The sequence below is a fragment of the Pelophylax lessonae genome (assembly GCF_965119305.1).
Source record: "Pelophylax lessonae genome assembly, chromosome: 7".
Lineage (NCBI taxonomy): Eukaryota > Metazoa > Chordata > Amphibia > Anura > Ranidae > Pelophylax > Pelophylax lessonae.
The window spans coordinates 257,345,625-257,369,793 of record NC_138774.1 but is presented as its reverse complement, the minus strand read 5'-3'; positions in this window follow the sequence as shown (position 1 = coordinate 257,369,793).

Genomic DNA, 24,169 nt, shown 5'->3' with positions numbered 1-24,169 from the left:
CATGTGCGGTGCGAATTTCAGCCATACACTTTCTATGGCTAAATTCGCACTGCATCCGCACCAAAGACGCACAGGAGGCATTTTTTGAGTCGCATCAAAATCAAATCGCACAGTGGTTCACACTTGTGCGATGCGATTCTGTGCGTACTTGCAGATCGCACTGCGATATGCAATCAAACTGGGGGTGTCGTTAACGTTTAATTGACACCCCCTGCGTATCGCATATGGCAGTGGGAACTGCCAGATGTGTGGATGCGATGCGGTAACACGCTGCATATTGGCAGCGTTCCCGCATCGCACAAGTGTGAACCGAGCCTAAGACTGAAATCCAGTCATTTTTCATCTCTCTGGTCATTTCTTGGTAAAAGGAAGCAAACACAGGTAAAATGGTCCCAAAATTAAATTTTGCATATTTTGGGGGTTTTGCCCTTAAAATGTTCACATCTTTGGCCAAAGGCTTAGGGAGGCAGAAAATGTGTCAAAACGGGATCAAAAGTCCCCAAAACGGATACAACAACACTTTAAAGCCCAAAATGTCAAGGAGAAAAGTGTTTTAATGCCACTTCCGGTTTTAAGGAGGTCACTTCCGGTTTGCCACTTCCGGTTTCAGACAATGCCAGTTTCCCAGGTAATTTCAAAGCTTTTTATGTGCCGGTTCACACTTGTGCGGCTGCGGAGATCGCATTTAATTTGGAGCGCACTGCTCCTTCATTACATGCGATCTCATGTGCGGTGCGAATTTCAGCCATACACTTTGTATGGCTGAATTCGCACTGCATCCACACCAAAGACGCACAGGAGGCATTTTTTGAGCCGCATCAATATCAAATCGCACAGTGGTTCACACTTGTGCGATGCGATTCTGTGCGTACTTGCAGATCGCACTGCAAAATGCAATCAAACTGGGGGTGTCGTTAACGTTTAATTGACACCCCCTGCGTATCGCATATGGCAGTGGGAACTGCCAGATGTGTGGATGCGATGCGGTAACACGCTGCATATTGGCAGCGTTCCCGCATCGCACAAGTGGGTAACGAGCCTAAGACTGAAATCCAGTCATTTTTCATCTCTCTGGTCATTTCTTGGTAAAAGGAAGCAAACACAGGTAAAATGGTCCCAAAATAAAATTTTGCATATTTTGGGGGTTTTGCCCTTAAAATGTTCACATCTTTGGCCAAAAGCTTAGGGAGGCAGAACATGTGTCAAAACGGGATCAAAAGTCCCCAAAACGGAAACAACAACACTTTAAAGCCCAAAATGTCAAGGAGAAAAGTGTTTTAATGCCACTTCCGGTTTTAAGGAGGTCACTTCCGGTTTGCCACTTCCGGTTTCAGACAATGCCAGTTTCCCAGGTAATTTCAAAGCTTTTTAAGTGCTGGTTCACACTTGTGCGGCTGCGGAGATCGCATTTAATTTGGAGCGCACTGCTCCTTCATTACATGCGATCTCATGTGTGGTGCGAATTTCAGCCATACACTTTGTATGGCTGAATTCGCACTGCATCCGCACCAAAGACGCACAGGAGGCATTTTTTGAGCCGCATCAAAATCAAATCGCACAGTGGTTCACACTTGTGCGATGCGATTCTGTGCGTACTCTCAGATCGCACTGCAAAATGCAATCAAACTGGGGGTGTCGTTAACGTTTAATTGACACCCCCTGCGTATCGCATATGGCAGTGGGAACTGCCAGATGTGTGGATGCGATGCGGTAACACGCTGCATATTCGCAGCGTTCCCGCATCGCACAAGTGGGAACCGAGCCTAAGACTGAAATCCAGTCATTTTTCATCTCTGGTCATTTCTTGGTAAAAGGAAGCAAACACAGGTAAAATGGTCCCAAAATTAAATTTTGCATATTTTGGGGGTTTTGCACTTAAAATGTTCACATCTTTGGCCAAAGGCTTAGGGAGGCAGAAAATGTGTCAAAACGGGATCAAAAGTCCCCAAAACGGATACAACAACACTTTAAAGCCCAAAATGTCAAGGAGAAAAGTGTTTTAATGTCACTTCCGGTTTTAAGGAGGTCACTTCCGGTTTGCCACTTCCGGTTTCAGACAATGCCAGTTTCCCAGGTAATTTCAAAGCTTTTAAAGTGCCCGTTCACACTCGTGCGGCTGCGGAGATCGCATTTAATTCGGAGCACACTGCTCCTTCGTTACATGCGATCTCATGTGCGGTGCGAATTTCAGCCATACACTTTCTATGGCTGAATTCGCACTGCATCCGCACCAAAGACGCACAGGAGGCATTTTTTGAGCCGCATCAATATCAAATCGCACAGTGGTTCACACTTGTGCGATGCGATTCTGTGCGTACTTGCAGATCGCACTGCAAAATGCAATCAAACTGGGGGTGTCATTAACGTTTAATTGACACCCCCTGCGTATCGCATATGGCAGTGGGAACTGCCAGATGTGTGGATGCGATGCAGTAACACGCTGCATATTCGCAGCGTTCCCGCATCGCACAAGTGGGAACCGAGCCTAAGACTGAAATCCAGTCATTTTTCATCTCTCTGGTCATTTCTTGGTAAAAGGAAGCAAACACAGGTAAAATGGTCCCAAAATAAAATGTTGCATATTTTGGGGGTTTTGCCCTTAAAATGTTAACATCTTTGGCCAAAAGCTTAGGGAGGCAGAACATGTGTCAAAACTGGATCAAAAGTCCCCAAAACGGATACAACAACACTTTAAAGCCCAAAATGTCAAGGAGAAAAGTGTTTTAATGTCACTTCCGGTTTTAAGGAGGTCACTTCCGGTTTGCCACTTCCGGTTTCAGACAATGCCAGTTTCCCAGGTAATTTCAAAGCTTTTTATGTGCCGGTTCACACTTGTGCGGCTGCGGAGATCGCATTTAATTTGGAGCGCACTGCTCCTTCATTACATGCGATCTCATGTGCGGTGCGAATTTCAGCCATACACTTTGTATGGCTGAATTCGCACTGCATCCGCACCAAAGACGCACAGGAGGCATTTTTTGAGCCGCATCAATATCAAATCGCACAGTGGTTCACACTTGTGCGATGCGATTCTGTGCGTACTTGCAGATCGCACTGCAAAATGCAATCAAACTGGGGGTGTCGTTAACGTTTAATTGACACCCCCTGCGTATCGCATATGGCAGTGGGAACTGCCAGATGTGTGGATGCGATGCGGTAACACGCTGCATATTGGCAGCGTTCCCGCATCGCACAAGTGGGAACCGAGCCTAAGACTGAAATCCAGTCATTTTTCATCTCTCTGGTCATTTCTTGGTAAAAGGAAGCAAACACAGGTAAAATGGTCCCAAAATTAAATTTTGCATATTTTGGGGGTTTTGCACTTAAAATGTTCACATCTTTGGCCAAAGGCTTAGGGAGGCAGAAAATGTGTCAAAACGGGATCAAAAGTCCCCAAAACGGATACAACAACACTTTAAAGCCCAAAATGTCAAGGAGAAAAGTGTTTTAATGTCACTTCCGGTTTTAAGGAGGTAACTTCCGGTTTGCCACTTCCGGTTTCAGACAATGCCAGTTTCCCAGGTAATTTCAAAGCTTTTAAAGTGCCCGTTCACACTCGTGCGGCTGCGGAGATCGCATTTAATTCGGAGCACACTGCTCCTTCGTTACATGCGATCTCATGTGCGGTGCGAATTTCAGCCATACACTTTCTATGGCTAAATTCGCACTGCATCCGCACCAAAGACGCACAGGAGGCATTTTTTGAGTCGCATCAAAATCAAATCGCACAGTGGTTCACACTTGTGCGATGCGATTCTGTGCGTACTTGCAGATCGCACTGCGATATGCAATCAAACTGGGGGTGTCGTTAACGTTTAATTGACACCCCCTGCGTATCGCATATGGCAGTGGGAACTGCCAGATGTGTGGATGCGATGCGGTAACACGCTGCATATTGGCAGCGTTCCCGCATCGCACAAGTGGGTAACGAGCCTAAGACTGAAATCCAGTCATTTTTCATCTCTCTGGTCATTTCTTGGTAAAAGGAAGCAAACACAGGTAAAATGGTCCCAAAATAAAATTTTGCATATTTTGGGGGTTTTGCCCTTAAAATGTTCACATCTTTGGCCAAAAGCTTAGGGAGGCAGAACATGTGTCAAAACGGGATCAAAAGTCCCCAAAACGGAAACAACAACACTTTAAAGCCCAAAATGTCAAGGAGAAAAGTGTTTTAATGCCACTTCCGGTTTTAAGGAGGTCACTTCCGGTTTGCCACTTCCGGTTTCAGACAATGCCAGTTTCCCAGGTAATTTCAAAGCTTTTTAAGTGCTGGTTCACACTTGTGCGGCTGCGGAGATCGCATTTAATTTGGAGCGCACTGCTCCTTCATTACATGCGATCTCATGTGTGGTGCGAATTTCAGCCATACACTTTGTATGGCTGAATTCGCACTGCATCCGCACCAAAGACGCACAGGAGGCATTTTTTGAGCCGCATCAAAATCAAATCGCACAGTGGTTCACACTTGTGCGATGCGATTCTGTGCGTACTCTCAGATCGCACTGCAAAATGCAATCAAACTGGGGGTGTCGTTAACGTTTAATTGACACCCCCTGCGTATCGCATATGGCAGTGGGAACTGCCAGATGTGTGGATGCGATGCGGTAACACGCTGCATATTCGCAGCGTTCCCGCATCGCACAAGTGGGAACCGAGCCTAAGACTGAAATCCAGTCATTTTTCATCTCTGGTCATTTCTTGGTAAAAGGAAGCAAACACAGGTAAAATGGTCCCAAAATTAAATTTTGCATATTTTGGGGGTTTTGCACTTAAAATGTTCACATCTTTGGCCAAAGGCTTAGGGAGGCAGAAAATGTGTCAAAACGGGATCAAAAGTCCCCAAAACGGATACAACAACACTTTAAAGCCCAAAATGTCAAGGAGAAAAGTGTTTTAATGTCACTTCCGGTTTTAAGGAGGTCACTTCCGGTTTGCCACTTCCGGTTTCAGACAATGCCAGTTTCCCAGGTAATTTCAAAGCTTTTAAAGTGCCCGTTCACACTCGTGCGGCTGCGGAGATCGCATTTAATTCGGAGCACACTGCTCCTTCGTTACATGCGATCTCATGTGCGGTGCGAATTTCAGCCATACACTTTCTATGGCTGAATTCGCACTGCATCCGCACCAAAGACGCACAGGAGGCATTTTTTGAGCCGCATCAATATCAAATCGCACAGTGGTTCACACTTGTGCGATGCGATTCTGTGCGTACTTGCAGATCGCACTGCAAAATGCAATCAAACTGGGGGTGTCATTAACGTTTAATTGACACCCCCTGCGTATCGCATATGGCAGTGGGAACTGCCAGATGTGTGGATGCGATGCGGTAACACGCTGCATATTCGCAGCGTTCCCGCATCGCACAAGTGGGAACCGAGCCTAAGACTGAAATCCAGTCATTTTTCATCTCTCTGGTCATTTCTTGGTAAAAGGAAGCAAACACAGGTAAAATGGTCCCAAAATAAAATGTTGCATATTTTGGGGGTTTTGCCCTTAAAATGTTAACATCTTTGGCCAAAAGCTTAGGGAGGCAGAACATGTGTCAAAACTGGATCAAAAGTCCCCAAAACGGATACAACAACACTTTAAAGCCCAAAATGTCAAGGAGAAAAGTGTTTTAATGTCACTTCCGGTTTTAAGGAGGTCACTTCCGGTTTGCCACTTCCGGTTTCAGACAATGCCAGTTTCCCAGGTAATTTCAAAGCTTTTTATGTGCCGGTTCACACTTGTGCGGCTGCGGAGATCGCATTTAATTTGGAGCGCACTGCTCCTTCATTACATGCGATCTCATGTGCGGTGCGAATTTCAGCCATACACTTTGTATGGCTGAATTCGCACTGCATCCGCACCAAAGACGCACAGGAGGCATTTTTTGAGCCGCATCAATATCAAATCGCACAGTGGTTCACACTTGTGCGATGCGATTCTGTGCGTACTTGCAGATCGCACTGCAAAATGCAATCAAACTAGGGGTGTCGTTAACGTTTAATTGACACCCCCTGCGTATCGCATATGGCAGTGGGAACTGCCAGATGTGTGGATGCGATGCGGTAACACGCTGCATATTGGCAGCGTTCCCGCATCGCACAAGTGTGAACCGAGCCTAAGACTGAAATCCAGTCATTTTTCATCTCTCTGGTCATTTCTTGGTAAAAGGAAGCAAACACAGGTAAAATGGTCCCAAAATTAAATTTTGCATATTTTGGGGGTTTTGCCCTTAAAATGTTCACATCTTTGGCCAAAGGCTTAGGGAGGCAGAAAATGTGTCAAAACGGGATCAAAAGTCCCCAAAACGGATACAACAACACTTTAAAGCCCAAAATGTCAAGGAGAAAAGTGTTTTAATGCCACTTCCGGTTTTAAGGAGGTCACTTCCGGTTTGCCACTTCCGGTTTCAGACAATGCCAGTTTCCCAGGTAATTTCAAAGCTTTTTATGTGCCGGTTCACACTTGTGCGGCTGCGGAGATCGCATTTAATTTGGAGCGCACTGCTCCTTCATTACATGCGATCTCATGTGCGGTGCGAATTTCAGCCATACACTTTGTATGGCTGAATTCGCACTGCATCCGCACCAAAGACGCACAGGAGGCATTTTTTGAGCCGCATCAACATCAAATCGCACAGTGGTTCACACTTGTGCGATGCGATTCTGTGCGTACTTGCAGATCGCACTGCAAAATGCAATCAAACTGGGGGTGTCGTTAACGTTTAATTGACACCCCCTGCGTATCGCATATGGCAGTGGGAACTGCCAGATGTGTGGATGCGATGCGGTAACACGCTGCATATTGGCAGCGTTCCCGCATCGCACAAGTGGGAACCGAGCCTAAGACTGAAATCCAGTCATTTTTCATCTCTCTGGTCATTTCTTGGTAAAAGGAAGCAAACACAGGTAAAATGGTCCCAAAATTAAATTTTGCATATTTTGGGGGTTTTGCACTTAAAATGTTCACATCTTTGGCCAAAGGCTTAGGGAGGCAGAAAATGTGTCAAAACGGGATCAAAAGTCCCCAAAACGGATACAACAACACTTTAAAGCCCAAAATGTCAAGGAGAAAAGTGTTTTAATGTCACTTCCGGTTTTAAGGAGGTAACTTCCGGTTTGCCACTTCCGGTTTCAGACAATGCCAGTTTCCCAGGTAATTTCAAAGCTTTTAAAGTGCCCGTTCACACTCGTGCGGCTGCGGAGATCGCATTTAATTCGGAGCACACTGCTCCTTCGTTACATGCGATCTCATGTGCGGTGCGAATTTCAGCCATACACTTTCTATGGCTAAATTCGCACTGCATCCGCACCAAAGACGCACAGGAGGCATTTTTTGAGTCGCATCAAAATCAAATCGCACAGTGGTTCACACTTGTGCGATGCGATTCTGTGCGTACTTGCAGATCGCACTGCGATATGCAATCAAACTGGGGGTGTCGTTAACGTTTAATTGACACCCCCTGCGTATCGCATATGGCAGTGGGAACTGCCAGATGTGTGGATGCGATGCGGTAACACGCTGCATATTGGCAGCGTTCCCGCATCGCACAAGTGTGAACCGAGCCTAAGACTGAAATCCAGTCATTTTTCATCTCTCTGGTCATTTCTTGGTAAAAGGAAGCAAACACAGGTAAAATGGTCCCAAAATTAAATTTTGCATATTTTGGGGGTTTTGCCCTTAAAATGTTCACATCTTTGGCCAAAGGCTTAGGGAGGCAGAAAATGTGTCAAAACGGGATCAAAAGTCCCCAAAACGGATACAACAACACTTTAAAGCCCAAAATGTCAAGGAGAAAAGTGTTTTAATGCCACTTCCGGTTTTAAGGAGGTCACTTCCGGTTTGCCACTTCCGGTTTCAGACAATGCCAGTTTCCCAGGTAATTTCAAAGCTTTTTATGTGCCGGTTCACACTTGTGCGGCTGCGGAGATCGCATTTAATTTGGAGCGCACTGCTCCTTCATTACATGCGATCTCATGTGCGGTGCGAATTTCAGCCATACACTTTGTATGGCTGAATTCGCACTGCATCCACACCAAAGACGCACAGGAGGCATTTTTTGAGCCGCATCAATATCAAATCGCACAGTGGTTCACACTTGTGCGATGCGATTCTGTGCGTACTTGCAGATCGCACTGCAAAATGCAATCAAACTGGGGGTGTCGTTAACGTTTAATTGACACCCCCTGCGTATCGCATATGGCAGTGGGAACTGCCAGATGTGTGGATGCGATGCGGTAACACGCTGCATATTGGCAGCGTTCCCGCATCGCACAAGTGGGTAACGAGCCTAAGACTGAAATCCAGTCATTTTTCATCTCTCTGGTCATTTCTTGGTAAAAGGAAGCAAACACAGGTAAAATGGTCCCAAAATAAAATTTTGCATATTTTGGGGGTTTTGCCCTTAAAATGTTCACATCTTTGGCCAAAAGCTTAGGGAGGCAGAACATGTGTCAAAACGGGATCAAAAGTCCCCAAAACGGAAACAACAACACTTTAAAGCCCAAAATGTCAAGGAGAAAAGTGTTTTAATGCCACTTCCGGTTTTAAGGAGGTCACTTCCGGTTTGCCACTTCCGGTTTCAGACAATGCCAGTTTCCCAGGTAATTTCAAAGCTTTTTAAGTGCTGGTTCACACTTGTGCGGCTGCGGAGATCGCATTTAATTTGGAGCGCACTGCTCCTTCATTACATGTGATCTCATGTGTGGTGCGAATTTCAGCCATACACTTTGTATGGCTGAATTCGCACTGCATCCGCACCAAAGACGCACAGGAGGCATTTTTTGAGCCGCATCAAAATCAAATCGCACAGTGGTTCACACTTGTGCGATGCGATTCTGTGCGTACTCTCAGATCGCACTGCAAAATGCAATCAAACTGGGGGTGTCGTTAACGTTTAATTGACACCCCCTGCGTATCGCATATGGCAGTGGGAACTGCCAGATGTGTGGATGCGATGCGGTAACACGCTGCATATTCGCAGCGTTCCCGCATCGCACAAGTGGGAACCGAGCCTAAGACTGAAATCCAGTCATTTTTCATCTCTGGTCATTTCTTGGTAAAAGGAAGCAAACACAGGTAAAATGGTCCCAAAATTAAATTTTGCATATTTTGGGGGTTTTGCACTTAAAATGTTCACATCTTTGGCCAAAGGCTTAGGGAGGCAGAAAATGTGTCAAAACGGGATCAAAAGTCCCCAAAACGGATACAACAACACTTTAAAGCCCAAAATGTCAAGGAGAAAAGTGTTTTAATGTCACTTCCGGTTTTAAGGAGGTCACTTCCGGTTTGCCACTTCCGGTTTCAGACAATGCCAGTTTCCCAGGTAATTTCAAAGCTTTTAAAGTGCCCGTTCACACTCGTGCGGCTGCGGAGATCGCATTTAATTCGGAGCACACTGCTCCTTCGTTACATGCGATCTCATGTGCGGTGCGAATTTCAGCCATACACTTTCTATGGCTGAATTCGCACTGCATCCGCACCAAAGACGCACAGGAGGCATTTTTTGAGCCGCATCAATATCAAATCGCACAGTGGTTCACACTTGTGCGATGCGATTCTGTGCGTACTTGCAGATCGCACTGCAAAATGCAATCAAACTGGGGGTGTCATTAACGTTTAATTGACACCCCCTGCGTATCGCATATGGCAGTGGGAACTGCCAGATGTGTGGATGCGATGCAGTAACACGCTGCATATTCGCAGCGTTCCCGCATCGCACAAGTGGGAACCGAGCCTAAGACTGAAATCCAGTCATTTTTCATCTCTCTGGTCATTTCTTGGTAAAAGGAAGCAAACACAGGTAAAATGGTCCCAAAATAAAATGTTGCATATTTTGGGGGTTTTGCCCTTAAAATGTTAACATCTTTGGCCAAAAGCTTAGGGAGGCAGAACATGTGTCAAAACTGGATCAAAAGTCCCCAAAACGGATACAACAACACTTTAAAGCCCAAAATGTCAAGGAGAAAAGTGTTTTAATGTCACTTCCGGTTTTAAGGAGGTCACTTCCGGTTTGCCACTTCCGGTTTCAGACAATGCCAGTTTCCCATGTAATTTCAAAGCTTTTTATGTGCCGGTTCACACTTGTGCGGCTGCGGAGATCGCATTTAATTTGGAGCGCACTGCTCCTTCATTACATGCGATCTCATGTGCGGTGCGAATTTCAGCCATACACTTTGTATGGCTGAATTCGCACTGCATCCGCACCAAAGACGCACAGGAGGCATTTTTTGAGCCGCATCAATATCAAATCGCACAGTGGTTCACACTTGTGCGATGCGATTCTGTGCGTACTTGCAGATCGCACTGCAAAATGCAATCAAACTGGGGGTGTCGTTAACGTTTAATTGACACCCCCTGCGTATCGCATATGGCAGTGGGAACTGCCAGATGTGTGGATGCGATGCGGTAACACGCTGCATATTGGCAGCGTTCCCGCATCGCACAAGTGGGAACCGAGCCTAAGACTGAAATCCAGTCATTTTTCATCTCTCTGGTCATTTCTTGGTAAAAGGAAGCAAACACAGGTAAAATGGTCCCAAAATTAAATTTTGCATATTTTGGGGGTTTTGCACTTAAAATGTTCACATCTTTGGCCAAAGGCTTAGGGAGGCAGAAAATGTGTCAAAACGGGATCAAAAGTCCCCAAAACGGATACAACAACACTTTAAAGCCCAAAATGTCAAGGAGAAAAGTGTTTTAATGTCACTTCCGGTTTTAAGGAGGTAACTTCCGGTTTGCCACTTCCGGTTTCAGACAATGCCAGTTTCCCAGGTAATTTCAAAGCTTTTAAAGTGCCCGTTCACACTCGTGCGGCTGCGGAGATCGCATTTAATTCGGAGCACACTGCTCCTTCGTTACATGCGATCTCATGTGCGGTGCGAATTTCAGCCATACACTTTCTATGGCTAAATTCGCACTGCATCCGCACCAAAGACGCACAGGAGGCATTTTTTGAGTCGCATCAAAATCAAATCGCACAGTGGTTCACACTTGTGCGATGCGATTCTGTGCGTACTTGCAGATCGCACTGCGATATGCAATCAAACTGGGGGTGTCGTTAACGTTTAATTGACACCCCCTGCGTATCGCATATGGCAGTGGGAACTGCCAGATGTGTGGATGCGATGCGGTAACACGCTGCATATTGGCAGCGTTCCCGCATCGCACAAGTGGGTAACGAGCCTAAGACTGAAATCCAGTCATTTTTCATCTCTCTGGTCATTTCTTGGTAAAAGGAAGCAAACACAGGTAAAATGGTCCCAAAATAAAATTTTGCATATTTTGGGGGTTTTGCCCTTAAAATGTTCACATCTTTGGCCAAAAGCTTAGGGAGGCAGAACATGTGTCAAAACGGGATCAAAAGTCCCCAAAACGGAAACAACAACACTTTAAAGCCCAAAATGTCAAGGAGAAAAGTGTTTTAATGCCACTTCCGGTTTTAAGGAGGTCACTTCCGGTTTGCCACTTCCGGTTTCAGACAATGCCAGTTTCCCAGGTAATTTCAAAGCTTTTTAAGTGCTGGTTCACACTTGTGCGGCTGCGGAGATCGCATTTAATTTGGAGCGCACTGCTCCTTCATTACATGCGATCTCATGTGTGGTGCGAATTTCAGCCATACACTTTGTATGGCTGAATTCGCACTGCATCCGCACCAAAGACGCACAGGAGGCATTTTTTGAGCCGCATCAAAATCAAATCGCACAGTGGTTCACACTTGTGCGATGCGATTCTGTGCGTACTCTCAGATCGCACTGCAAAATGCAATCAAACTGGGGGTGTCGTTAACGTTTAATTGACACCCCCTGCGTATCGCATATGGCAGTGGGAACTGCCAGATGTGTGGATGCGATGCGGTAACACGCTGCATATTCGCAGCGTTCCCGCATCGCACAAGTGGGAACCGAGCCTAAGACTGAAATCCAGTCATTTTTCATCTCTGGTCATTTCTTGGTAAAAGGAAGCAAACACAGGTAAAATGGTCCCAAAATTAAATTTTGCATATTTTGGGGGTTTTGCACTTAAAATGTTCACATCTTTGGCCAAAGGCTTAGGGAGGCAGAAAATGTGTCAAAACGGGATCAAAAGTCCCCAAAACGGATACAACAACACTTTAAAGCCCAAAATGTCAAGGAGAAAAGTGTTTTAATGTCACTTCCGGTTTTAAGGAGGTCACTTCCGGTTTGCCACTTCCGGTTTCAGACAATGCCAGTTTCCCAGGTAATTTCAAAGCTTTTAAAGTGCCCGTTCACACTCGTGCGGCTGCGGAGATCGCATTTAATTCGGAGCACACTGCTCCTTCGTTACATGCGATCTCATGTGCGGTGCGAATTTCAGCCATACACTTTCTATGGCTGAATTCGCACTGCATCCGCACCAAAGACGCACAGGAGGCATTTTTTGAGCCGCATCAATATCAAATCGCACAGTGGTTCACACTTGTGCGATGCGATTCTGTGCGTACTTGCAGATCGCACTGCAAAATGCAATCAAACTGGGGGTGTCATTAACGTTTAATTGACACCCCCTGCGTATCGCATATGGCAGTGGGAACTGCCAGATGTGTGGATGCGATGCGGTAACACGCTGCATATTCGCAGCGTTCCCGCATCGCACAAGTGGGAACCGAGCCTAAGACTGAAATCCAGTCATTTTTCATCTCTCTGGTCATTTCTTGGTAAAAGGAAGCAAACACAGGTAAAATGGTCCCAAAATAAAATGTTGCATATTTTGGGGGTTTTGCCCTTAAAATGTTAACATCTTTGGCCAAAAGCTTAGGGAGGCAGAACATGTGTCAAAACTGGATCAAAAGTCCCCAAAACGGATACAACAACACTTTAAAGCCCAAAATGTCAAGGAGAAAAGTGTTTTAATGTCACTTCCGGTTTTAAGGAGGTCACTTCCGGTTTGCCACTTCCGGTTTCAGACAATGCCAGTTTCCCAGGTAATTTCAAAGCTTTTTATGTGCCGGTTCACACTTGTGCGGCTGCGGAGATCGCATTTAATTTGGAGCGCACTGCTCCTTCATTACATGCGATCTCATGTGCGGTGCGAATTTCAGCCATACACTTTGTATGGCTGAATTCGCACTGCATCCGCACCAAAGACGCACAGGAGGCATTTTTTGAGCCGCATCAATATCAAATCGCACAGTGGTTCACACTTGTGCGATGCGATTCTGTGCGTACTTGCAGATCGCACTGCAAAATGCAATCAAACTAGGGGTGTCGTTAACGTTTAATTGACACCCCCTGCGTATCGCATATGGCAGTGGGAACTGCCAGATGTGTGGATGCGATGCGGTAACACGCTGCATATTGGCAGCGTTCCCGCATCGCACAAGTGTGAACCGAGCCTAAGACTGAAATCCAGTCATTTTTCATCTCTCTGGTCATTTCTTGGTAAAAGGAAGCAAACACAGGTAAAATGGTCCCAAAATTAAATTTTGCATATTTTGGGGGTTTTGCCCTTAAAATGTTCACATCTTTGGCCAAAGGCTTAGGGAGGCAGAAAATGTGTCAAAACGGGATCAAAAGTCCCCAAAACGGATACAACAACACTTTAAAGCCCAAAATGTCAAGGAGAAAAGTGTTTTAATGCCACTTCCGGTTTTAAGGAGGTCACTTCCGGTTTGCCACTTCCGGTTTCAGACAATGCCAGTTTCCCAGGTAATTTCAAAGCTTTTTATGTGCCGGTTCACACTTGTGCGGCTGCGGAGATCGCATTTAATTTGGAGCGCACTGCTCCTTCATTACATGCGATCTCATGTGCGGTGCGAATTTCAGCCATACACTTTGTATGGCTGAATTCGCACTGCATCCGCACCAAAGACGCACAGGAGGCATTTTTTGAGCCGCATCAACATCAAATCGCACAGTGGTTCACACTTGTGCGATGCGATTCTGTGCGTACTTGCAGATCGCACTGCAAAATGCAATCAAACTGGGGGTGTCGTTAACGTTTAATTGACACCCCCTGCGTATCGCATATGGCAGTGGGAACTGCCAGATGTGTGGATGCGATGCGGTAACACGCTGCATATTGGCAGCGTTCCCGCATCGCACAAGTGGGAACCGAGCCTAAGACTGAAATCCAGTCATTTTTCATCTCTCTGGTCATTTCTTGGTAAAAGGAAGCAAACACAGGTAAAATGGTCCCAAAATTAAATTTTGCATATTTTGGGGGTTTTGCACTTAAAATGTTCACATCTTTGGCCAAAGGCTTAGGGAGGCAGAAAATGTGTCAAAACGGGATCAAAAGTCCCCAAAACGGATACAACAACACTTTAAAGCCCAAAATGTCAAGGAGAAAAGTGTTTTAATGTCACTTCCGGTTTTAAGGAGGTAACTTCCGGTTTGCCACTTCCGGTTTCAGACAATGCCAGTTTCCCAGGTAATTTCAAAGCTTTTAAAGTGCCCGTTCACACTCGTGCGGCTGCGGAGATCGCATTTAATTCGGAGCACACTGCTCCTTCGTTACATGCGATCTCATGTGCGGTGCGAATTTCAGCCATACACTTTCTATGGCTAAATTCGCACTGCATCCGCACCAAAGACGCACAGGAGGCATTTTTTGAGTCGCATCAAAATCAAATCGCACAGTGGTTCACACTTGTGCGATGCGATTCTGTGCGTACTTGCAGATCGCACTGCGATATGCAATCAAACTGGGGGTGTCGTTAACGTTTAATTGACACCCCCTGCGTATCGCATATGGCAGTGGGAACTGCCAGATGTGTGGATGCGATGCGGTAACACGCTGCATATTGGCAGCGTTCCCGCATCGCACAAGTGTGAACCGAGCCTAAGACTGAAATCCAGTCATTTTTCATCTCTCTGGTCATTTCTTGGTAAAAGGAAGCAAACACAGGTAAAATGGTCCCAAAATTAAATTTTGCATATTTTGGGGGTTTTGCCCTTAAAATGTTCACATCTTTGGCCAAAGGCTTAGGGAGGCAGAAAATGTGTCAAAACGGGATCAAAAGTCCCCAAAACGGATACAACAACACTTTAAAGCCCAAAATGTCAAGGAGAAAAGTGTTTTAATGCCACTTCCGGTTTTAAGGAGGTCACTTCCGGTTTGCCACTTCCGGTTTCAGACAATGCCAGTTTCCCAGGTAATTTCAAAGCTTTTTATGTGCCGGTTCACACTTGTGCGGCTGCGGAGATCGCATTTAATTTGGAGCGCACTGCTCCTTCATTACATGCGATCTCATGTGCGGTGCGAATTTCAGCCATACACTTTGTATGGCTGAATTCGCACTGCATCCGCACCAAAGACGCACAGGAGGCATTTTTTGAGCCGCATCAATATCAAATCGCACAGTGGTTCACACTTGTGCGATGCGATTCTGTGCGTACTTGCAGATCGCACTGCGATATGCAATCAAACTGGGGGTGTCGTTAACGTTTAATTGACACCCCCTGCGTATCGCATATGGCAGTGGGAACTGCCAGATGTGTGGATGCGATGCGGTAACACGCTGCATATTGGCAGCGTTCCCGCATCGCACAAGTGGGTAACGAGCCTAAGACTGAAATCCAGTCATTTTTCATCTCTCTGGTCATTTCTTGGTAAAAGGAAGCAAACACAGGTAAAATGGTCCCAAAATAAAATTTTGCATATTTTGGGGGTTTTGCCCTTAAAATGTTCACATCTTTGGCCAAAAGCTTAGGGAGGCAGAACATGTGTCAAAACGGGATCAAAAGTCCCCAAAACGGAAACAACAACACTTTAAAGCCCAAAATGTCAAGGAGAAAAGTGTTTTAATGCCACTTCCGGTTTTAAGGAGGTCACTTCCGGTTTGCCACTTCCGGTTTCAGACAATGCCAGTTTCCCAGGTAATTTCAAAGCTTTTTAAGTGCTGGTTCACACTTGTGCGGCTGCGGAGATCGCATTTAATTTGGAGCGCACTGCTCCTTCATTACATGCGATCTCATGTGTGGTGCGAATTTCAGCCATACACTTTGTATGGCTGAATTCGCACTGCATCCGCACCAAAGACGCACAGGAGGCATTTTTTGAGCCGCATCAAAATCAAATCGCACAGTGGTTAACACTTGTGCGATGCGATTCTGTGCGTACTCTCAGATCGCACTGCAAAATGCAATCAAACTGGGGGTGTCGTTAACGTTTAATTGACACCCCCTGCGTATCGCATATGGCAGTGGGAACTGCCAGATGTGTGGATGCGATGCGGTAACACGCTGCATATTCGCAGCGTTCCCGCATCGCACAAGTGGGAACCGAGCCTAAGACTGAAATCCAGTCATTTTTCATCTCTGGTCATTTCTTGGTAAAAGGAAGCAAACACAGGTAAAATGGTCCCAAAATTAAATTTTGCATATTTTGGGGGTTTTGCACTTAAAATGTTCACATCTTTGGCCAAAGGCTTAGGGAGGCAGAAAATGTGTCAAAACGGGATCAAAAGTCCCCAAAACGGATACAACAACACTTTAAAGCCCAAAATGTCAAGGAGAAAAGTGTTTTAATGTCACTTCCGGTTTTAAGGAGGTCACTTCCGGTTTGCCACTTCCGGTTTCAGACAATGCCAGTTTCCCAGGTAATTTCAAAGCTTTTAAAGTGCCCGTTCACACTCGTGCGGCTGCGGAGATCGCATTTAATTCGGAGCACACTGCTCCTTCGTTACATGCGATCTCATGTGCGGTGCGAATTTCAGCCATACACTTTGTATGGCTGAATTCGCACTGCATCCGCACCAAAGACGCACAGGAGGCATTTTTTGAGCCGCATCAATATCAAATCGCACAGTGGTTCACACTTGTGCGATGCGATTCTGTGCGTACTTGCAGATCGCACTGCAAAATGCAATCAAACTGGGGGTGTCGTTAACGTTTAATTGACACCCCCTGCGTATCGCATATGGCAGTGGGAACTGCCAGATGTGTGGATGCGATGCGGTAACACGCTGCATATTGGCAGCGTTCCCGCATCGCACAAGTGGGAACCGAGCCTAAGACTGAAATCCAGTCATTTTTCATCTCTCTGGTCATTTCTTGGTAAAAGGAAGCAAACACAGGTAAAATGGTCCCAAAATTAAATTTTGCATATTTTGGGGGTTTTGCACTTAAAATGTTCACATCTTTGGCCAAAGGCTTAGGGAGGCAGAAAATGTGTCAAAACGGGATCAAAAGTCCCCAAAACGGATACAACAACACTTTAAAGCCCAAAATGTCAAGGAGAAAAGTGTTTTAATGTCACTTCCGGTTTTAAGGAGGTAACTTCCGGTTTGCCACTTCCGGTTTCAGACAATGCCAGTTTCCCAGGTAATTTCAAAGCTTTTAAAGTGCCCGTTCACACTCGTGCGGCTGCGGAGATCGCATTTAATTCGGAGCACACTGCTCCTTCGTTACATGCGATCTCATGTGCGGTGCGAATTTCAGCCATACACTTTCTATGGCTAAATTCGCACTGCATCCGCACCAAAGACGCACAGGAGGCATTTTTTGAGTCGCATCAAAATCAAATCGCACAGTGGTTCACACTTGTGCGATGCGATTCTGTGCGTACTTGCAGATCGCACTGCGATATGCAATCAAACTGGGGGTGTCGTTAACGTTTAATTGACACCCCCTGCGTATCGCATATGGCAGTGGGAACTGCCAGATGTGTGGATGCGATGCGGTAACACGCTGCATATTGGCAGCGTTCCCGCATCGCACAAGTGGGTAACGAGCCTAAGACTGAAATCCAGTCATTTTTCATCTCTCTGGTCATTTCTTGGTAAAAGGAAGCAAACACAGGTAAAATGGTCCCAAAATAAAATTTTGCATATTTTGGGGGTTTTGCCCTTAAAATGTTCACATCTTTGGCCAAAAGCTTAGGGAGGCAGAACATGTGTCAAAACGGGATCAAAAGTCCCCAAAACGGAAACAACAACACTTTAAAGCCCAAAATGTCAAGGAGAAAAGTGTTTTAATGCCACTTCCGGTTTTAAGGAGGTCACTTCCGGTTTGCCACTTCCGGTTTCAGACAATGCCAGTTTCCCAGGTAATTTCAAAGCTTTTTAAGTGCTGGTTCACACTTGTGCGGCTGCGGAGATCGCATTTAATTTGGAGCGCACTGCTCCTTCATTACATGCGATCTCATGTGTGGTGCGAATTTCAGCCATACACTTTGTATGGCTGAATTCGCACTGCATCCGCACCAAAGACGCACAGGAGGCATTTTTTGAGCCGCATCAAAATCAAATCGCACAGTGGTTCACACTTGTGCGATGCGATTCTGTGCGTACTCTCAGATCGCACTGCAAAATGCAATCAAACTGGGGGTGTCGTTAACGTTTAATTGACACCCCCTGCGTATCGCATATGGCAGTGGGAACTGCCAGATGTGTGGATGCGATGCGGTAACACGCTGCATATTCGCAGCGTTCCCGCATCGCACAAGTGGGAACCGAGCCTAAGACTGAAATCCAGTCATTTTTCATCTCTGGTCATTTCTTGGTAAAAGGAAGCAAACACAGGTAAAATGGTCCCAAAATTAAATTTTGCATATTTTGGGGGTTTTGCACTTAAAATGTTCACATCTTTGGCCAAAGGCTTAGGGAGGCAGAAAATGTGTCAAAACGGGATCAAAAGTCCCCAAAACGGATACAACAACACTTTAAAGCCCAAAATGTCAAGGAGAAAAGTGTTTTAATGTCACTTCCGGTTTTAAGGAGGTCACTTCCGGTTTGCCACTTCCGGTTTCAGACAATGCCAGTTTCCCAGGTAATTTCAAAGCTTTTAAAGTGCCCGTTCACACTCGTGCGGCTGCGGAGATCGCATTTAATTCGGAGCACACTGCTCCTTCGTTACATGCGATCTCATGTGCGGTGCGAATTTCAGCCATACACTTTCTATGGCTGAATTCGCACTGCATCCGCACCAAAGACGCACAGGAGGCATTTTTTGAGCCGCATCAATATCAAATCGCACAGTGGTTCACACTTGTGCGATGCGATTCTGTGCGTACTTGCAGATCGCACTGCAAAATGCAATCAAACTGGGGGTGTCATTAACGTTTAATTGACACCCCCTGCGTATCGCATATGGCAGTGGGAACTGCCAGATGTGTGGATGCGATGCGGTAACACGCTGCATATTCGCAGCGTTCCCGCATCGCACAAGTGGGAACCGAGCCTAAGACTGAAATCCAGTCATTTTTCATCTCTCTGGTCATTTCTTGGTAAAAGGAAGCAAACACAGGTAAAATGGTCCCAAAATAAAATGTTGCATATTTTGGGGGTTTTGCCCTTAAAATGTTAACATCTTTGGCCAAAAGCTTAGGGAGGCAGAACATGTGTCAAAACTGGATCAAAAGTCCCCAAAACGGATACAACAACACTTTAAAGCCCAAAATGTCAAGGAGAAAAGTGTTTTAATGTCACTTCCGGTTTTAAGGAGGTCACTTCCGGTTTGCCACTTCCGGTTTCAGACAATGCCAGTTTCCCAGGTAATTTCAAAGCTTTTTATGTGCCGGTTCACACTTGTGCGGCTGCGGAGATCGCATTTAATTTGGAGCGCACTGCTCCTTCATTACATGCGATCTCATGTGCGGTGCGAATTTCAGCCATACACTTTGTATGGCTGAATTCGCACTGCATCCGCACCAAAGACGCACAGGAGGCATTTTTTGAGCCGCATCAATATCAAATCGCACAGTGGTTCACACTTGTGCGATGCGATTCTGTGCGTACTTGCAGATCGCACTGCAAAATGCAATCAAACTAGGGGTGTCGTTAACGTTTAATTGACACCCCCTGCGTATCGCATATGGCAGTGGGAACTGCCAGATGTGTGGATGCGATGCGGTAACACGCTGCATATTGGCAGCGTTCCCGCATCGCACAAGTGTGAACCGAGCCTAAGACTGAAATCCAGTCATTTTTCATCTCTCTGGTCATTTCTTGGTAAAAGGAAGCAAACACAGGTAAAATGGTCCCAAAATTAAATTTTGCATATTTTGGGGGTTTTGCCCTTAAAATGTTCACATCTTTGGCCAAAGGCTTAGGGAGGCAGAAAATGTGTCAAAACGGGATCAAAAGTCCCCAAAACGGATACAACAACACTTTAAAGCCCAAAATGTCAAGGAGAAAAGTGTTTTAATGCCACTTCCGGTTTTAAGGAGGTCACTTCCGGTTTGCCACTTCCGGTTTCAGACAATGCCAGTTTCCCAGGTAATTTCAAAGCTTTTTATGTGCCGGTTCACACTTGTGCGGCTGCGGAGATCGCATTTAATTTGGAGCGCACTGCTCCTTCATTACATGCGATCTCATGTGCGGTGCGAATTTCAGCCATACACTTTGTATGGCTGAATTCGCACTGCATCCGCACCAAAGACGCACAGGAGGCATTTTTTGAGCCGCATCAACATCAAATCGCACAGTGGTTCACACTTGTGCGATGCGATTCTGTGCGTACTTGCAGATCGCACTGCAAAATGCAATCAAACTGGGGGTGTCGTTAACGTTTAATTGACACCCCCTGCGTATCGCATATGGCAGTGGGAACTGCCAGATGTGTGGATGCGATGCGGTAACACGCTGCATATTGGCAGCGTTCCCGCATCGCACAAGTGGGAACCGAGCCTAAGACTGAAATCCAGTCATTTTTCATCTCTCTGGTCATTTCTTGGTAAAAGGAAGCAAACACAGGTAAAATGGTCCCAAAATTAAATTTTGCATATTTTGGGGGTTTTGCACTTAAAATGTTCACATCTTTGGCCAAAGGCTTAGGGAGGCAGAAAATGTGTCAAAACGGGATCAAAAGTCCCCAAAACGGATACAACAACACTTTAAAGCCCAAAATGTCAAGGAGAAAAGTGTTTTAATGTCACTTCCGGTTTTAAGGAGGTAACTTCCGGTTTGCCACTTCCGGTTTCAGACAATGCCAGTTTCCCAGGTAATTTCAAAGCTTTTAAAGTGCCCGTTCACACTCGTGCGGCTGCGGAGATCGCATTTAATTCGGAGCACACTGCTCCTTCGTTACATGCGATCTCATGTGCGGTGCGAATTTCAGCCATACACTTTCTATGGCTAAATTCGCACTGCATCCGCACCAAAGACGCACAGGAGGCATTTTTTGAGTCGCATCAAAATCAAATCGCACAGTGGTTCACACTTGTGCGATGCGATTCTGTGCGTACTTGCAGATCGCACTGCGATATGCAATCAAACTGGGGGTGTCGTTAACGTTTAATTGACACCCCCTGCGTATCGCATATGGCAGTGGGAACTGCCAGATGTGTGGATGCGATGCGGTAACACGCTGCATATTGGCAGCGTTCCCGCATCGCACAAGTGGGTAACGAGCCTAAGACTGAAATCCAGTCATTTTTCATCTCTCTGGTCATTTCTTGGTAAAAGGAAGCAAACACAGGTAAAATGGTCCCAAAATAAAATTTTGCATATTTTGGGGGTTTTGCCCTTAAAATGTTCACATCTTTGGCCAAAAGCTTAGGGAGGCAGAACATGTGTCAAAACGGGATCAAAAGTCCCCAAAACGGAAACAACAACACTTTAAAGCCCAAAATGTCAAGGAGAAAAGTGTTTTAATGTCACTTCCGGTTTTAAGGAGGTCACTTCCGGTTTGCCACTTCCGGTTTCAGACAATGCCAGTTTCCCAGGTAATTTCAAAGCTTTTTAAGTGCTGGTTCACACTTGTGCGGCTGCGGAGATCGCATTTAATTTGGAGCGCACTGCTCCTTCATTACATGCGATCTCATGTGTGGTGCGAATTTCAGCCATACACTTTGTATGGCTGAATTCGCACTGCATCCGCACCAAAGACGCACAGGAGGCATTTTTTGAGCCGCATCAAAATCAAATCGCACAGTGGTTCACACTTGTGCGATGCGATTCTGTGCGTACTCTCAGATCGCACTGCAAAATGCAATCAAACTGGGGGTGTCGTTAACGTTTAATTGACACCCCCTGCGTATCGCATATGGCAGTGGGAACTGCCAGATGTGTGGATGCGATGCGGTAACACGCTGCATATTCGCAGCGTTCCCGCATCGCACAAGTGGGAACCGAGCCTAAGACTGAAATCCAGTCATTTTTCATCTCTGGTCATTTCTTGGTAAAAGGAAGCAAACACAGGTAAAATGGTCCCAAAATTAAATTTTGCATATTTTGGGGGTTTTGCACTTAAAATGTTCACATCTTTGGCCAAAGGCTTAGGGAGGCAGAAAATGTGTCAAAACGGGATCAAAAGTCCCCAAAACGGATACAACAACACTTTAAAGCCCAAAATGTCAAGGAGAAAAGTGTTTTAATGTCACTTCCGGTTTTAAGGAGGTCACTTCCGGTTTGCCACTTCCGGTTTCAGACAATGCCAGTTTCCCAGGTAATTTCAAAGCTTTTAAAGTGCCCGTTCACACTCGTGCGGCTGCGGAGATCGCATTTAATTCGGAGCACACTGCTCCTTCGTTACATGCGATCTCATGTGCGGTGCGAATTTCAGCCATACACTTTCTATGGCTGAATTCGCACTGCATCCGCACCAAAGACGCACAGGAGGCATTTTTTGAGCCGCATCAATATCAAATCGCACAGTGGTTCACACTTGTGCGATGCGATTCTGTGCGTACTTGCAGATCGCACTGCAAAATGCAATCAAACTGGGGGTGTCATTAACGTTTAATTGACACCCCCTGCGTATCGCATATGGCAGTGGGAACTGCCAGATGTGTGGATGCGATGCAGTAACACGCTGCATATTCGCAGCGTTCCCGCATCGCACAAGTGGGAACCGAGCCTAAGACTGAAATCCAGTCATTTTTCATCTCTCTGGTCATTTCTTGGTAAAAGGAAGCAAACACAGGTAAAATGGTCCCAAAATAAAATGTTGCATATTTTGGGGGTTTTGCCCTTAAAATGTTAACATCTTTGGCCAAAAGCTTAGGGAGGCAGAACATGTGTCAAAACTGGATCAAAAGTCCCCAAAACGGATACAACAACACTTTAAAGCCCAAAATGTCAAGGAGAAAAGTGTTTTAATGTCACTTCCGGTTTTAAGGAGGTCACTTCCGGTTTGCCACTTCCGGTTTCAGACAATGCCAGTTTCCCAGGTAATTTCAAAGCTTTTTATGTGCCGGTTCACACTTGTGCGGCTGCGGAGATCGCATTTAATTTGGAGCGCACTGCTCCTTCATTACATGCGATCTCATGTGCGGTGCGAATTTCAGCCATACACTTTGTATGGCTGAATTCGCACTGCATCCGCACCAAAGACGCACAGGAGGCATTTTTTGAGCCGCATCAATATCAAATCGCACAGTGGTTCACACTTGTGCGATGCGATTCTGTGCGTACTTGCAGATCGCACTGCAAAATGCAATCAAACTGGGGGTGTCGTTAACGTTTAATTGACACCCCCTGCGTATCGCATATGGCAGTGGGAACTGCCAGATGTGTGGATGCGATGCGGTAACACGCTGCATATTGGCAGCGTTCCCGCATCGCACAAGTGTGAACCGAGCCTAAGACTGAAATCCAGTCATTTTTCATCTCTCTGGTCATTTCTTGGTAAAAGGAAGCAAACACAGGTAAAATGGTCCCAAAATTAAATTTTGCATATTTTGGGGGTTTTGCACTTAAAATGTTCACATCTTTGGCCAAAGGCTTAGGGAGGCAGAAAATGTGTCAAAACGGGATCAAAAGTCCCCAAAACGGATACAACAACACTTTAAAGCCCAAAATGTCAAGGAGAAAAGTGTTTTAATGTCACTTCCGGTTTTAAGGAGGTAACTTCCGGTTTGCCACTTCCGGTTTCAGACAATGCCAGTTTCCCAGGTAATTTCAAAGCTTTTAAAGTGCCCGTTCACACTCGTGCGGCTGCGGAGATCGCATTTAATTCGGAGCACACTGCTCCTTCGTTACATGCGATCTCATGTGCGGTGCGAATTTCAGCCATACACTTTCTATGGCTAAATTCGCACTGCATCCGCACCAAAGACGCACAGGAGGCATTTTTTGAGTCGCATCAAAATCAAATCGCACAGTGGTTCACACTTGTGCGATGTGATTCTGTGCGTACTTGCAGATCGCACTGCGATATGCAATCAAACTGGGGGTGTCGTTAACGTTTAATTGACACCCCCTGCGTATCGCATATGGCAGTGGGAACTGCCAGATGTGTGGATGCGATGCGGTAACACGCTGCATATTGGCAGCGTTCCC